Below are 14,802 nucleotides of genomic sequence, written 5' to 3'. Positions count from 1 at the left end.
CCCAGCCTGCGGCAGGGAGCCCAGCCCTCCTGGAGCTCAGTTGCTGGCACGTGATCCACAGGAGCCACACAGGCGTGTGAGCGTGAGAACAGGTGCTTTCTGTTGAAAGCCCTGAGGTTGGGGGTGGTTTGTTACACAATATTATGTGGCAATAGCTCATTGATATAACCAGTAAGGGTGCCAAGAGGTGGTTGAGAGAATCAGCCCCCTCTTGCCTAAGCCACCCCAAAACAAACAATCTAAGTGAAAACAATGGGTATACTATACAAACGAAGCATCAAAAAGGTCCCTGAGGAGTTCCTATCGTGGCTCAGCGGAAATGAATCTGACAAGCATCCATGAGGACATAGGTTCGATCCCTGGCCTCGTTCAGTGGGTTAAGGATCTGGCGTGGCTGTGAGCTGTGTTATAGGTCACAGACACGGCTTGGATCTCACATTGCTGTGGCTCTGGTGTAGGCTGGTGGCTCTAGCTCTGATTAGACTGCTAGCCTAGGAACCTCCATATACTGCGGGTGTGAGCGAGAAAAGACAAAAAAATAAAACAAAAAAAACACAAGTGGGTATTGTCATGTGGGCAGGGGCACAGCAGACTCTTTCTTTATGCCAGTCCTTGGCCTCACAGAGGCTCTGACCTTCAGGTTAAAGGCAGAAGCTTTCATTGCCACTGTGACTTGATGTGTTCGAATCCCTGTGGGGAGGAGCCAAGGCCAATCAAGTCCTTGCCTGATCTCACCTGAAATCCGGCAACAGCCCCATGAGCAGAGCAGGGTGGAACACATGGCTAAGGCACACAGCAGCCCAGCATGGCACCTGGCGTGGAGGGAGAGGAAAGGCCAGTCTAGCGGGGACTGTCACCTCTTGCCACAGTGAGTGCTGCTGACTTCCATCTCTCAAGCACGGCCCCAGAGTAAGACTGGGAATCTGCCCTCAGGAGCATGAGGGATGAATGCTTCTTCGCTTCTGTGTTCGTGACATCCTCTGGCCCAGCCTATCTGCTGTCTCTGGCATGCGTTACGTGCAGGTGGTGAAGACTGTCACCTAAATCTCTGTGCCTTCATCTTGGTGCCTCTGTCATCAGGCCAGCTCCCTGGCTTCTTTTCTTTCTGCCCCCTCCTTTCTCCTCCTGCTTTTCCTCCTCATTTCCCCCCTATCTTGCGTCTCCTTTTCCTCCCCTCCCTCTCCTGCTCCCCCCTCCCCCCTTCTTCATCTTTTCTTTCTCTCTTTTCCTTCTCCCCCACCCCCACTCCCACTTGCCGTGAATAGGCTCTGGTTGGTTCTATGTGGGTCAAGTGAGCCCCTCTGTTCAATCTTGTGCTCCAGTCACCTGGGCCAGGGTATGGATCATGTTGACTAAGCATTTCTGCAGGAGCCAGCTTTCTGCGAATGGGTGCTAAGATTCGTTTCCATCAGTTAAGAGTTTCGTTAAAAAAAAAAAAAAGGAGTTCCTGTTGTGGCACAGTGGTTAACGAATCTGACTAGGAACCATGAGGGTGCGGGTTTGATCCCTGGCCTTGCTCAGTGGGCTAAGGATCCGGCATTGGCGTGAGCTGTGGTGTAGATCACAGATGCAGCTTGGATCCCGTGTTGCTGTGGCTGTGGCGTAGGCCGGTGGCTACAGCTCCGATTCAACCCCTAGCCTGAGAACCTCCATATGCCATGGGAAGTGGCCCTAGAAAAGGCAAAAAGACAAAAAAAAAAAAAAAAAAAGAATTTTGTTAGGTGGCAGGAGCTTTAAGAAGAGAGGGCGTGGTCTCCTTTTCTGTCATGTGAGAGCAGCCTGGCGATCAGGGGCAGGTGGTGTCTCCACAGTATCAGTAATGACCTTGCCTTCATTCTTCCTGCTCCACTCTTCTTAACTCTGGCGATGGGTGCCCATCCTCAAAGGTGTTAGACATTTACCGAGCATCTGTGCACACGTGCGTGAATACCCACGTGCCACAAAACCCGGAGACCTCCAGGAGTTTCTCCAGGCTCTCTGTCTGTGAAGCCTTCTGCAGGCAGAGTTAGTAATTCCCACCTCCGGTGCCCATACTACTGTGTATGTATGTCAAGTATTGTGTTTACCTCCTTGTACTACATCTTCCCATGTGTTAGGCAGATCTGGGCTCTTGACAGTGGGCGCCGTGGCTTCCTCCTCTTTGGGTTCCTGATGCCTAATCTAGTGCTGGGCATCCAGCAGGAGACTGTGCTTGTGGAGGGGCTGAAGGGTGGATGAGCCAACGCATCATTCTGTCCTCAGCTCGCACAGCCCGTCTCTAACGAAGGAGGATTAGATTGTGGATCATGGTCATCTCCCCAAAGGAAAGGGAGAGGACCAACAGGACGCAGCTGATTATTTACAGGTCTGGAGCTCGAGAAGAGCACTGGGCGGGAGGCGAGTTTGAGAATCTTCCACATACATGTGGAAGTTCAACTGATGGGATAGATTGAGATCATAGAGTGGGTGGATGGAGAAAAAAAGGGGGACACCTACATTTAAAAAGTAGGTTAAAGAGAAAACAGGAGGACCCAGCAAAGGGAACCAGAAGGAATGCAACTGAGGCAGAAAAGAGCTGCAAAAAGAAAACATGGTGAGCCGTCAAAAGACACAATGAGGGAGTTCCCGTCATGGCGCAGTGGTTAATGAATGTGACTAGGAACCATGAGGTTGCGGGTTCGATCCCTGGCCTTGCTCAGTGGGTTAAGGATCCGGCGTTGCCATGAGCTGTGGTGGAGGTTGCAGACACGGCTCGGATCCTGTGTTGCTGTGGCTGTGGCGTAGGCCAGCGGCTACAGCTCCGATTCGACCCCTAGCCTGGGAACCTCCATATGCCGCAGGAGCGGCCCAAGAAATGGCAAAAAAGACCAAAAAAAAAAAAAAAAGAAACAAACAAAAAAAAAAACGCAATGACGCAATGAGGTCAAGAGTGGCCTCTGCCTTGACCAGTCTCCAGAATCACAGGGGACCCACTGACCTGAACCCCAATCCTCACTCTCAGTCCCCTCTGAAAGAAGCACATTTTCCAGAAAATCAGAGGAATCTATTCCTCATACCCAGCCCCATCCAACCATCACAACTACAGCTCCTTCGGACTTCCCGTGTGGCTCAAAACAACTACAGCTCCTTCACTATAAGGTAATTGTATCTATAGCAAAAGCCACTTGCAACTAAATATATATATTTAAGGAAGGAAGGCAGGGTTTTTGTTTTTGTTTTTGTTTTTGTTTTTTTTGCCTTTTAGGTCTGCACCATTGGCACATGAAATTTCTCAGGCTAGGGGTCAAATTGGAGCTGCAGCTGCTGACCTACACAACAGCCACAGCAATGCAGGATCCAAGCCATGTCTGCGACCTACACCACAGCTCATGGCTACGCTGAATCCTTAACCCACCCACTGAGTGAGGCCAGGGATTGAACCTGTGTCCTCATGGATCCCACTTGGGTTCATTAACCTATGAGCCACGAAGGGAGCTCCTGAAGGCAGTTCTTGCTATAGAGGATTTATGGCTGGGTGGTCATAGCTTAGGTCCATCCTGGGGTAACAAGGTCAAAATCAAACCCTGATCAGTCAAGGGAGCAATGAGAACCCGGGTCAGTTCTCCAGGCTGGGATTACAAACACTGCAGTGTTTCCCAAAGTGAATGCCAAGAAACGCTGGTTATGGGGAGATGAGGAGAAAAGCAACAACAGTGAAAGAATCTTGTGGTTAAATAGTGAGAATCAGCTTGCTGAGCTAGAGACTGGGAGATAGAAGCTCAGACTCAAGAGTTCCCGTCGTGGTTCAGTGGTTAATGAATCCGACTAGGAACCAGGAGGTTTCGGGTTCGATCCCTGGCCTTGCTCAGTGGGTAAGGATCCAGCGTTGCCGTGAGCTGTGGTGTAGGTCGCAGATGCGGCTCGAATCCCGAGTTGCTGTGGCTCTGGTGTAGGTTGGCAGCTACAGCTCCAATTCGACCCCTAGCCTGGGAACCTCCATATGCCGCGGGAGCGGCCCATGAAATGGCAAAAAAAAAAAGCGCTCAGAGTCAAAAGTAAGAGGAGTTCCTGTTGTGGCTCTGCAAGTTAAGAACCCAACCATCATGCATGAGGATGCAGGTTCAATCCTGGCATCGATCAGTGGATGGATTAAGGATCTGGCATTGCTGCGCCTGTGGTGGAGGCGGGTGGCTACTGCTCAAATGGGACCTCTAGCCAGAAACTTCCATATACCACAGTTGCTGCCCTAAAAAAAGACAGAGAATCAAGAGTAAGAGAAGACGTGCCAGAGCTGGGCCTCCGAAGGTGGAGCAGAATGACAGCCCAGCCACGTAAAAACTATGAAATAGACAGAGCCCTGAGCGAGCACTGGGGAAGGAGCAGTGATTCACACCAGGGACCCCAGGACCAAACCCAGAGCTGGGAGGGGTCCTAGCAGGCAGAAGTCATTTGTGCAGAAGTGCTGATCCAGGTAGGATTTGAGCTGCACTTGGAAGAACACTGATAGAGAGGAGGGGTCACTGGGGACAGAGGACAACATTTGGACCCTAAATAGCCTGGTTGTGGGGTTAGTTCTGCTGCAGGTGGTTAGCAAGGGGCCATGAGAAGCATTAGCTCTGTGCTCTCAGCATCTCCCCAGGGAGGGAGAGCTCCTTTCAGCCTCGTGCTGTTTCAGGGCACAGCCCTAGAATGAAACCAGACCCACTGCCATCATCAATGCCAGCTTTTGACCGAGAGCGGCGGCGACCTGGGCCAGGCAGCCCAAGTTCCCGCCTGGACAAAGCAGACACCCAGACGCTCCTGGCCTGTGCCACCCGTGCGGGGCCTGCTCAGCCGAGCTCAGCATCTCCATTACTCCGCCCTGCAGGCTCCCAGGCGGGGCCCCAGCTGCTTTGTTCACGGCTGCTCCTTTGAGCCAGAAGGACAGAGATGCTAGTATCTCCTCCCAGGCCCAGACACCTACTTTGTTCTGTGCCATGGCACCACCACTGTGTGCTCTGTCACATGCCATAGTCTTCCTCTCTGTACGCTCTTTAGGCCAGTGGAGCAGGAGACATCATGTCCTCAGGTTAAAAGCTTTCGAGGAGTTCCTGTCGTGGCTCAGTGGTCAACGAATCTGACTAGGAAACATGAGGTTGTGGGTTTGATCCCTGGCCTCGCTCAGTGGGTTAAGGATCGGGCGTTGCCATGAGCTGTGGCGTAGGCTGGCAGCAACAGCTCCGATTGGACCCCTACCCTGGGAACCTGCATATGCCGTGGGTGCAGCCCTAGAAAAGACAAAAAAAAAAAAAAAAAAAAAAAAAAAAAAGGCTTGTGAGCTCTTGGGTAGGAAGATAGTGCGGGGAGTGGGGGAAAATACAAAGTGAAAATGTTTATAGATGGTAAAAAAAGCCCAGCCTGAAGCCTTCTGGAAAGGCTTCAAATGAATCCTCATGTTCAAAATATAACATAAAACAAAAATCGAAAGCTGTCCCTTTGTTCAAGTCACTTATGAGGGATGAAAGAAAGAGTCAGAATCATTTTCTGGCCTCCTTTTTTTTTTTTCCCCCTTTTTCTTTTCAGGGCCACACCCGGGGCATATGGAAGTTCCCAGGCTAGGGGCCAAATCAGAGCTGCAGCTGCAGACCTACACCCCAGCCACAGCCATGCCAGATCGGAACCCTCTCTGCGACCTACACCACAGCTCACGGCAACACTGGGTCCTTAACCCACTGAGCGAGGCCAGGGATCAAACCCACATCCTCATGGATACTAGTTGAGTTCATTACCGCTGCGCCACAACGGGAACTCCTCCAGTGGTTGATCTTTAATTTCTTGGTAGTTCTATTATGCTCCTAGCAGTTTTTCCTGCCTAGAAAATGGGTCATTTCAGTCCACAAGTCCCCGTGCAGCTATTGTGACAAGTAATGAAAGTGTCGTTAAAGCCACTCTGTGAGGACGCAGATGCCTGGTGCAGGCTGGGAGACAGATAAGTGAATTCCTCCAACTCAGCTCATCGTCCCAGCGAATGGATGATACAGAAGTGCTTATGAGAGCACACCAAGATATTTCAGCAGTAAGTCAGGGAGACTTTCTGGGCTCTGCCATCTACCTGCTGGTCAAACTAGGTTCAAGTACTTATGTCAGGATCCTCATGTGTGAAATGGAAATAATCTCATTTCTTTTAAGAGTAGCTGTGAAGAGTCAGTGCAATCATGGGTGTGAAGCATTTAGCACAAGGCCTGCAGCTGGTACGTGCTGAGTAAGCGCTAGCCCCGCAGTGTGAAAATCACTGCCCTCCTTGTCAAGGCAAACAGGTGGGGACACACATTCACAGCCTGTGATCCAGTAATCCTGCTCCCAGGAATTCACCTTAAGAAACTTTATAGGAGTTCCCGTCGTGGCGCAGTGGTTAATGAATCCGACTAGGAACCATGAGGTTGCGGGTTCGATCCCTGGCCTTGCTCAGTGGGTTAACGATCCGGCGTTGCCGTGAGCTGTGGTGTAGGTTGCAGACGCGGCTCGGATCCTGCGTTGCTGTGGCTCTGGCGTAGGCGGGTGGCTACAGCTCCGATTCAACCCCTAGCCTGGGAACCTCCATATGCCGCGGGAGTGGCCCAAAAAATAGCAACAATAATAACAACAACAACAACAAAAAAAAAGACAAAAGACAAAAAAAAAAAAAAGAAACTTTATAACAACAACAACAACAACAAAAAACCAAAAAAAGAAAAATAACAAAAAAAGAAACTTTATAACCAAAAGGAATCTGAAAAAGAATATCTATCTAGGAGTTCCCATTGTGGCTCAGCTCTAACAAATCCAACTAGCCTCCATGAGGATGCAAGTTCAATCCCCGGCCCTGCTCAGTGGGTTAAGGATCCAGCGTTGCCGAGAGCTGTGGTGTAGGTTGCAGGGGTGGCTCGGATCCCGCGTTGCTGTGGCTCTGGCGTAGGCCAGCAGCTACAGCTCTGATTAGACCCCTAGCCTGGGAACCTCCATATGCCGCGAGTGCAGCCCTGAAAATAGACCCCCCCCCAAACAAAGGTAGATGAATGATAACAGCCACGGCTGGATGAAGATGAAGGAACCACAGAACAATTAAAGGTGCCATGTTAGCAACCTGGGGGATTGTTTTTTGTTTTTTAACAAAATGTTCTTTAATCATTTTTTAGTTATATTAGGAAAGATAAAGAGCTGAGACAGGCTGTTCTGTGTTTGGTCGTTTAGCTTTGCAGGGGGTGGGGGAGGAGACAATAACACCTGCTCAAGTTCTAGTTCTTTTCTTCTGCTTTGCTGGAGCGCTTTAGAGACATTAGCTCACGAATCCTCAACCATCCACGAAGCAGGCAGGGAATACTATTAACTCTCCCACTTTACCTATTCCGGTTCATTTAAATGAATTTATGATGAGGGCTTTCTGTGAGGTGAGTTATACTCACATTTTTACGTGTTATAAATCCCCGCAGATGTACACACCAGAACAAATGGATTACATTTTAACCAGCTCTTTGGAACTGGGTTATTTCTCCAACACGCTCATTGTCCTCTTATCCATTCTGAGCTGAAGCTGGGGTGTCGTGTTACCTTAGCTTCCAAACAAAAAAACCACAAGGCCTGCCAAATGCGTCTGGTGGGCCAAAATGGGAATTGTTCTTTTTGTGCTATCTTTACGCTATCCGGACAGTAGAAATGAATGTTCAGGCATCAGCGTATCAAGCTGATGACTGGCATATCCCTTTGTTTTGGTTGGGACTGACTTTCTCACCATCACAAACAGGTCAGGTCCCCTGTTACAGAACCAGTAACTCCTAAAGATCGATCCTGAAGAATGTCCTTGTCATCCACAAATTCCACGGTACATGCTGTCCCTTCCCTAAGATACACTGTCCCACCTTATTTACCAAATGATCTTCCTCAGTCTTTTTTTTTTTTTTTTTTTTTTTTTTTTAAGGGCTGCACCTGCAGCATATGGAGGTTCCCAGGCTAGGGGTATAATCGGAGCTACAGCTGCCAGCCTAAGCCACAGCCACAGCAACGCCAGATCCGAGCCTCATCTGTGACCTACACCATAGCTCATGGCAACGCCCAATCCTTAACCCACTGATCGAGGCCAGGGATGGAACCCAGATCCTCATGGATACTAGTCGGATGCATTTCCTCTGAGCCACGACGGGAGCTCTCTCCTTGGTCTTTTCAGGACTAGTATCCCTTATAATCATTCCCCCTTTTCTCCTTTACTTCTAAGTACCTCCCCCAGCCCCCGCCCTCCACATGGTAAAGCATCCTCTCTCTCAGGCTCTCATGGGTACGTACTGATCTTTATTTTTGTCCTTAGCATGGGCTGTATATTTGTCTCTGTGCTTGTCTCCCTCTAGAAGATTGAGAAGTCATTGACAAAGAGTTCATGGCATAATCATCTTTGAATCCCAGCACAGGGTGATGGCAATAATAGCGATGGAGATGGTGGGACCGCCGCAACAAGTACCACAGGCTGGGTGGCTTAAATGACAGAAATGCAGTTCAGGGGCTAGAAATCCAAGATTAAGATGTCAGCATGTTTAATGTCATCCTGAGGCCTTTCTCCTTGGCCCTCTTCTTCCCGTGTCTTCACACGGTTTTCCCCCGTGTGTGTCTTCACCATCTCTTCTTGTGAGGACACGAGCCATACTGGATCAGGACCCACCCATATGACTTCACTGTTACCTGAATCACCTCTTTTAAGGTCCTATCTCAAACTAGAGTCATATTCTGACACACTGAGAGTTGAGACTTCAACACATACCGTTGAGAGGGGATTTAGCCCATGACAATAGTAATGAAGAGGATGATAACAGGTGCCATTTATTGAGTGCTTATTGTATTCTGAGAACTTGCCTTTTCACCTGCTCTCTCTTTGAATGGTCAAGAATCTTGTAATTATGATACATTGTCATTCCTAGTTTATAGATAAAAGGACAAAGGCTTAAGGAGAGTAAATCACTTACCCAAGGTCATGGAGCTAATGTGCAGTGGAAATGGGATTCAAGTACAAATTATTGTATTGCCTCCAGAATTACACCCTTAATCATCATGCTCTGCTACCTGGTACATAGTAGGTGTGTGGTGCAGTTTTGAAGAGGGCATGACCGAGGAAATGAATGAAAAAAATGAATAAGGATGTGTGATGTTTCAATTCAGTTGTACCACAGACCATATCATAGTTTGCAGAAAACTGAGAAAAATTACACTTAGATGATTATCCCAAAAGTAATTTATTCCTATCTTCTAATGCCAGATTTTTAAAGGGATTCTATCAAATTTAAAATCTAGCACTTTTTGGAATTCTCTTGGGGCTCAGTGAATGAAGGATCTGGCATTGTCCATGGCTTGAGTCACTGCTGTGGCACAGGTTCCATTCTGGGCCTGAGAACTTCTGTTATGACATGGGTGTGGCCAAAAAAAAATTTAAAAAAGAAAATAAAATCTAGAACTTTAAAAAAAAAAATTAAAAGGTGAAGGAGTTCCCATTGTGGCTCAGCAGAAACGAATATCACCATATTCATAAGGACGCAGATTCGATCCCTGGCCTCGCTCGGTGGGTTAAGGATCTGGCGTTGCTGGGAGCTGTGGTGTAGGTTACAGATATGGCTTGAATCTGATGTTGCTTTGGTTGTAGCGTATGCCAGCAGCTACAGCTCCAATTCAATCCCTAGCCTGGGAACCTCCATAGGCCGAGGGTGCAGCCCTAAAAAAAACAAACTAGCAAAAATGGTGAAGCCACCCAATCGAATTTCAAAGTCGGTAGAAATGTCACAAATTATCCAGTTCAAGTTCTGTCTTTTCCAAATGAGGAAATAAAGGCTTAGTGACATTAACTGACTTGCCAGGACTTTGTTAGACTGGGAACATATTGCTAATTCTGCTCTATCATTCACATCATTCATCATCACCGACCTCTTAGGCGTGGAGTAATCAAATTAGGTTTTCCTTTTCTCCCAGGAGCATTCCAGACTAGTTGGGAGGTTAGACCTGGGGGAAGGCAGCAGAAGGGGTCAAATCGTCAGTCTTTCAAAGCCACGAATATCCAAATCCCTCTTTCCCCCTCGCCTTCTTTCCCCTGCGGCTCATCCAACCTAGAGAAAGGGGGCTTTTGCTTTCACACCCTGTGTGGGAGGAGTATCCCCAAACCCTTGCTGATGAAAAGCAAAGTCCTGCAAAGTTTCCAGGAAGATGAGGCACATGTATGGACTGGGGCCAGGGAACCAATTGTCTTGCGTTCAGGGCTGCACCGTTCTCGACAGTGTCTGGGCCTGGCAACAGAATCTTTAAAAAACCACAGGTCCTTAGAGAGGAACTCAGCACCTAATCAGTTCAACTTCCTCAGTTAAGGAAATGCAGTTGTAGTAGGTGAGTGACTAACTCAGGATGGATCAGCCCATTAAGGAGCATGTTGGAACCAATCAGCCTCTTCCAGGGTGAACCGGGCAGAGCATAGAGTTTCACTCACTCTTAGCATCCTCCTTGTAACCAAGCCAGATGTTCTAAAATGTGGTTTGCATGTCAGTCATGGTTACACAAGATGTTTTTCGTTATTATCATTTTTTTTTTTTTATCTTTTTGCCCTTTCTAGGGCCACTCCCGCGGCATATGGAGGTTCCCAGGCTAGGGGTCTAATCAGAGCTGTAGCCGCCAGCCTACACCAGAGCCACAGCAATGCGGGATCCAAGCCTCGTCTGCAACCTACACCACAGCTCACAGCAACGCCGGATCCTTAACCCACTGAGCAAAGTCAGGGATCGAACCCGCAACCTCATGGTTCCTAGTTGGATTCGTTCACCTCTGCGCCATGATGGGAACTCCTCGTTATTATCATTTTTAATGAGCCAACTTTTTTTTTCCCTCTTAATAGATATGTATTTGTTTGAATAGATATTAGGAAAAAAATAGCCCATAAAAGCTATGAATTCAGAGGGAAAACTAATTTTGAAGACAATGGCAATTTTATTCCCAAAATACTCTGTTTAGGAATTCCCTTGTGGCATAGCAGGTGAAGGATCTTGTCACTGCAGCAGCTGGAGTCGCTGCTGTGGTATGGGTCTGATCTCTGGCCTGTGAACTTCCACATGCTTCAGGCGTGGCCAAAAAATAAATAAATAATAAAATAAAATAAAATATTCTGGGAGTTCCCACCATGCACAGTGGGTTAAGCATCCGACTGCAGCAGCTCAGCTCCCTGCAGACGGTTGGGCTCGATCCCTGGGCTGGTGCAGTGGGTTGAAGGAGCCAGCATTGCCACAGCTATGGCATAGTTTGCAGCTATGGCTCAGATTCGATCCCTAGTCTGCTAAGTTCCAAGTGCCATTAAAGAAAAAAAAAAAATTCTGTTTAGATTAAAAAAAAGTGATTTGATTTAAAGAAAAAAATCACTAATATTATAGATGGCATGATGATACAGCCAAAACCGAGGTAATGCATAAATCGTTAAAATGTGGGACACACTGAACTAAGAGAAATCTCTCCTTTTCATCGATACATTAACTGGTGTGTGGAGAGGAGATGCGATCTGCTCATGAATAGGACAAAAATATTTTTGCTTAGAGTGGAGGGATCTGGCTGTGCCCTGCCCTTACAAGCAAGTACTAAGACTGCTCGCTTATGTTTGACAGGTCACGAGGGTTGCCATCAAATAGCGCCTTTATCCTCCTTTAGACAAATCCCCCTTTAGTGTAAATACATTGTGAGAACAGCAATTGTCATAAACGTGTATTGATTCATTTATACGTTTCGTGATAAAACGATGAACCAGGAAAGCTCTCGATGCAAATGTTCTCATAGTAATCTGTCACTTATCAGATCCTGGGCTTTTATCTGAAAATTGGCAGATTAGACCACAACTGGTCCACACTTGTCCTCTCTAGCTGCTGTTCTGACATGTTTACGGCAAACAAATACATTTTGTTTTTATAGGGTGAATAATATCCTGAAAGGGCAGCTTAGGTTTCTCATTGCCCCGTTGAAGCTGGTCCCAGATATCCTTAACCTTGAAGTCATGCCTTGCTTTATTTAAAATGCCTCATTAAATCCTCAAAATTCACAAAGTTGAGTGATGAGTTAAGGTAAGGCTGTGTGTAGAGTTTGTCTGTGATTGTTCTTTTTGTTCAAAAAGTTCCCACCTCAAAGATTTGTATCTGGAACAACTGTAATCAACCAGCAGAGGCTTAATGCCTGGCCCCCCACCTCCAGAAGAAGATCACATTAATCCTGAGATTTGAAGTGTGTGGGCCCCAAACTCTGGGCCTGGAATCCTCTTCTAAGCCCAGTCCCCGGAGGCCCCTTGGGTAATCCCTTAAACCTCCTCCTCCCACAGACAGACCTATGCTCCTGTTTTCTTGGAGACGCCACTCAAAGGACTATCCCAAAACAAAGTGGAAAGATGCAAGTCCAGCCCCGGGGGCGGATCTCGCAGGCATGCGAGTGGCATGCAAGACTCAATAAACCACAGCGCAGTCCTGGACTGGCTTTCAAAACTTCCCAGGGAACATGATTTCCAAGGCCTTCCTAGAATGTTCCCCTTTCCCTTGTGGTAAATATGCCTTAAGACATTTTCCTGATCTTAGAAACGTATCCTCCTGGAGTTCCCGCTGCGGCGTGGTGGGTTAATGATCTGGCTTGTCTCTGTGGAGGCTCGGGTTCCATCCCTGGACCATTGCAGGGATTTAGGATCTGGGCTTGCTGCAGCTGTGGCATAGGTTGTAGCCCCAGCTTGGATTCAGTCCCTAGCTCGGGAACCTTGATATGCTGCAGGAGCAGATGAAAAAGAAAAAGAAAGAAAAAAAAAGAAACACATTTTCTTTCTTACTCCTGGACTTCCTTTTAGTCTGAGGTCATGAGACTAAAATAGCTAAGAACTTCTAAGTTTTCAAACTGACTACAAGTTGACAATTAGAGTCTCACAAGACAAATACAGCTCCAAGCCTGGGAGAGATTTTATGAGCCTGGTATGCAGCTGACACTCAACACAATCACTGGGGTCAAGCCTTCAACCAGCTCAGTTCTCTCATTCTGTCTGACTCTCTGGACTCTTTTCATTTCTTTCATTTTCTTCTCCCCCCCCCTTTTTTTGAGTTGAAGTATCATTTATTTACAATATTATGTTAGTTTCAGGTGTACAGTATAATGTTGCTTCTTTTTTTTCTTTTTCTTTCTTCCCTTTTTTTTTTTTTTTGCTATTTCTTGGGCTGCTCCCGAGGCATATGGAGGTTCCCAGGCTCGGGGTCTAATCAGAGTTGTAGCCTCCGGCCTATGCCAGAGCCACAGCAACACAGGATCCGAGCCGCACCTGCAACCCACACCACAGCTCACGGCAACACCGGATCCTTAACCCACTGAGCAAGGCCAGGGATCGAACCCACAACCTCATGGTTCCTAGTTGGATTGGTTAACCACTGCGCCACAACGGGAACTCTTTTTTTTTTTCTTTTTGAAGATTATATTCCATGATGGGTTACACAAGATACTGGGTATAGGGGTTCCCTTGTGGTGCAGCAGATTTAGGATCCAATGTTGTCATTACAACATCTTGGGTTACTGCTGTGGCTCGGGTTCAATCCCTGGCCTAAGGAACTTCCACATGCTGAGAATGAGGCCCTTCCCAAAAAAGATATTGGGTATATACAATTCCTCCTGCTATACAGTAAATCCTTGTTGCTTATCTGTTTTATATATGGTCCTGTGTATGTTAATCCCATACTCCTAATTTGTCCCTCCCTCTCCTTCCACTTTGGTAACCATAAATTCGTTTTCTAGGTCTGTGAAGCTACTTCTGTTTTATGTATAGATTCATTTGTATTATTTATTTTAGATTTCACATATAAGTGGTAAGATAGTATTTGTCTTCTCTAACTTGTCTCACTAACTTATTTCCATGTTCTCACAGAAGATCTTCTTCAAGGGAAAAACCACGTTCTAAAGAATTTGCATTGGAATTACAACCCTTGGAGATGTCTATAAGGACTGGAAGAAAATGGTGAGAAAATATACTCTGAAGGAGATGTATAGTCTATAAGTATGTATCTTGTATTTTGATGTCATCCAGGTAAAATGTCTCTTACCAGGTTTTGCTAATGTTTGCTGCCCAGTCCATGTCTCCTGCTGAGTGGGCAACCAACCAGGTGAGCCTGTGTCCCCAGTCTCAGCTGATGGCACTTGGTGAAGGCACAGGTCTCAGGAATGGCCACCTGTGACACAGCCTAGCTCAATAGCTAGGCCGTCAAATCCTTCTTTTGGGATTTAGGTGAAGATGCCCAGAAGGAAGTTAGTTGTGATTGCTGAACCTGGAAGATGATGCATATTTGGGGAGTGAATGCGCCCCGGGAGCTCATGCGTTTGGGCCATGTATAGACAAATCAGCAGAAGTAGCTGGTTGGCAAGGAGGAAGATGAAGGAGGCCACGTACAGAGAGAGACTTCGCTGTGAGGGGAAGTGTTAGAAATGCTTAAAGTGCATGTCACAAGAGATGCCTTGGTTCCAGCCTTTCCTGAGGCTGGGTTTTTGGCTCTTCCAGGATTTCCGTGCATACATGTCTTTCAATAAACCTCATTATTTCTGGAACAACTTGAATGAGTCTCTTCCTGATTCAGACAAAACCATGGTAGAAGCACTGAGTGAGTTAGTCTTAATGGACACTAACTTGGGTGACCAGAAAAGCTCTCTTCAAGGGCAGGTTGGTCAGTGATCCCCATTCAGTGTTGCCTTAGACATCAACCCATATTCAGTCCTCATACCAAGACTTGTCTCTGCCATTTTGATTTAAAGGATCTGCACATCCTTAAACCTCTACGAGTCTAGCATCATAGGATCTCAGTGTGGGAAAGAAATGAGACC

At 47.1% G+C, this 14,802-nt stretch overlaps 1 long non-coding RNA gene across 1 annotated transcript; it reads left to right on the top strand.

Annotated features, from left to right (window-relative positions):
* LOC110260452 lies at nt 582-14,529 on the top strand. Its single transcript, XR_002343763.1, has 4 exons — nt 582-868; nt 13,856-13,945; nt 14,034-14,090; nt 14,213-14,529. It is a non-coding gene; the product is annotated as an uncharacterized LOC110260452 (long non-coding RNA).

This window comes from Sus scrofa, chromosome 4 (genome assembly GCF_000003025.6).
Source record: "Sus scrofa isolate TJ Tabasco breed Duroc chromosome 4, Sscrofa11.1, whole genome shotgun sequence".
NCBI lineage: Eukaryota > Metazoa > Chordata > Mammalia > Artiodactyla > Suidae > Sus > Sus scrofa.
The sequence above is the reverse complement of the archived record's forward strand: the minus strand, read 5'-3'. Positions and strand labels throughout refer to the sequence as shown.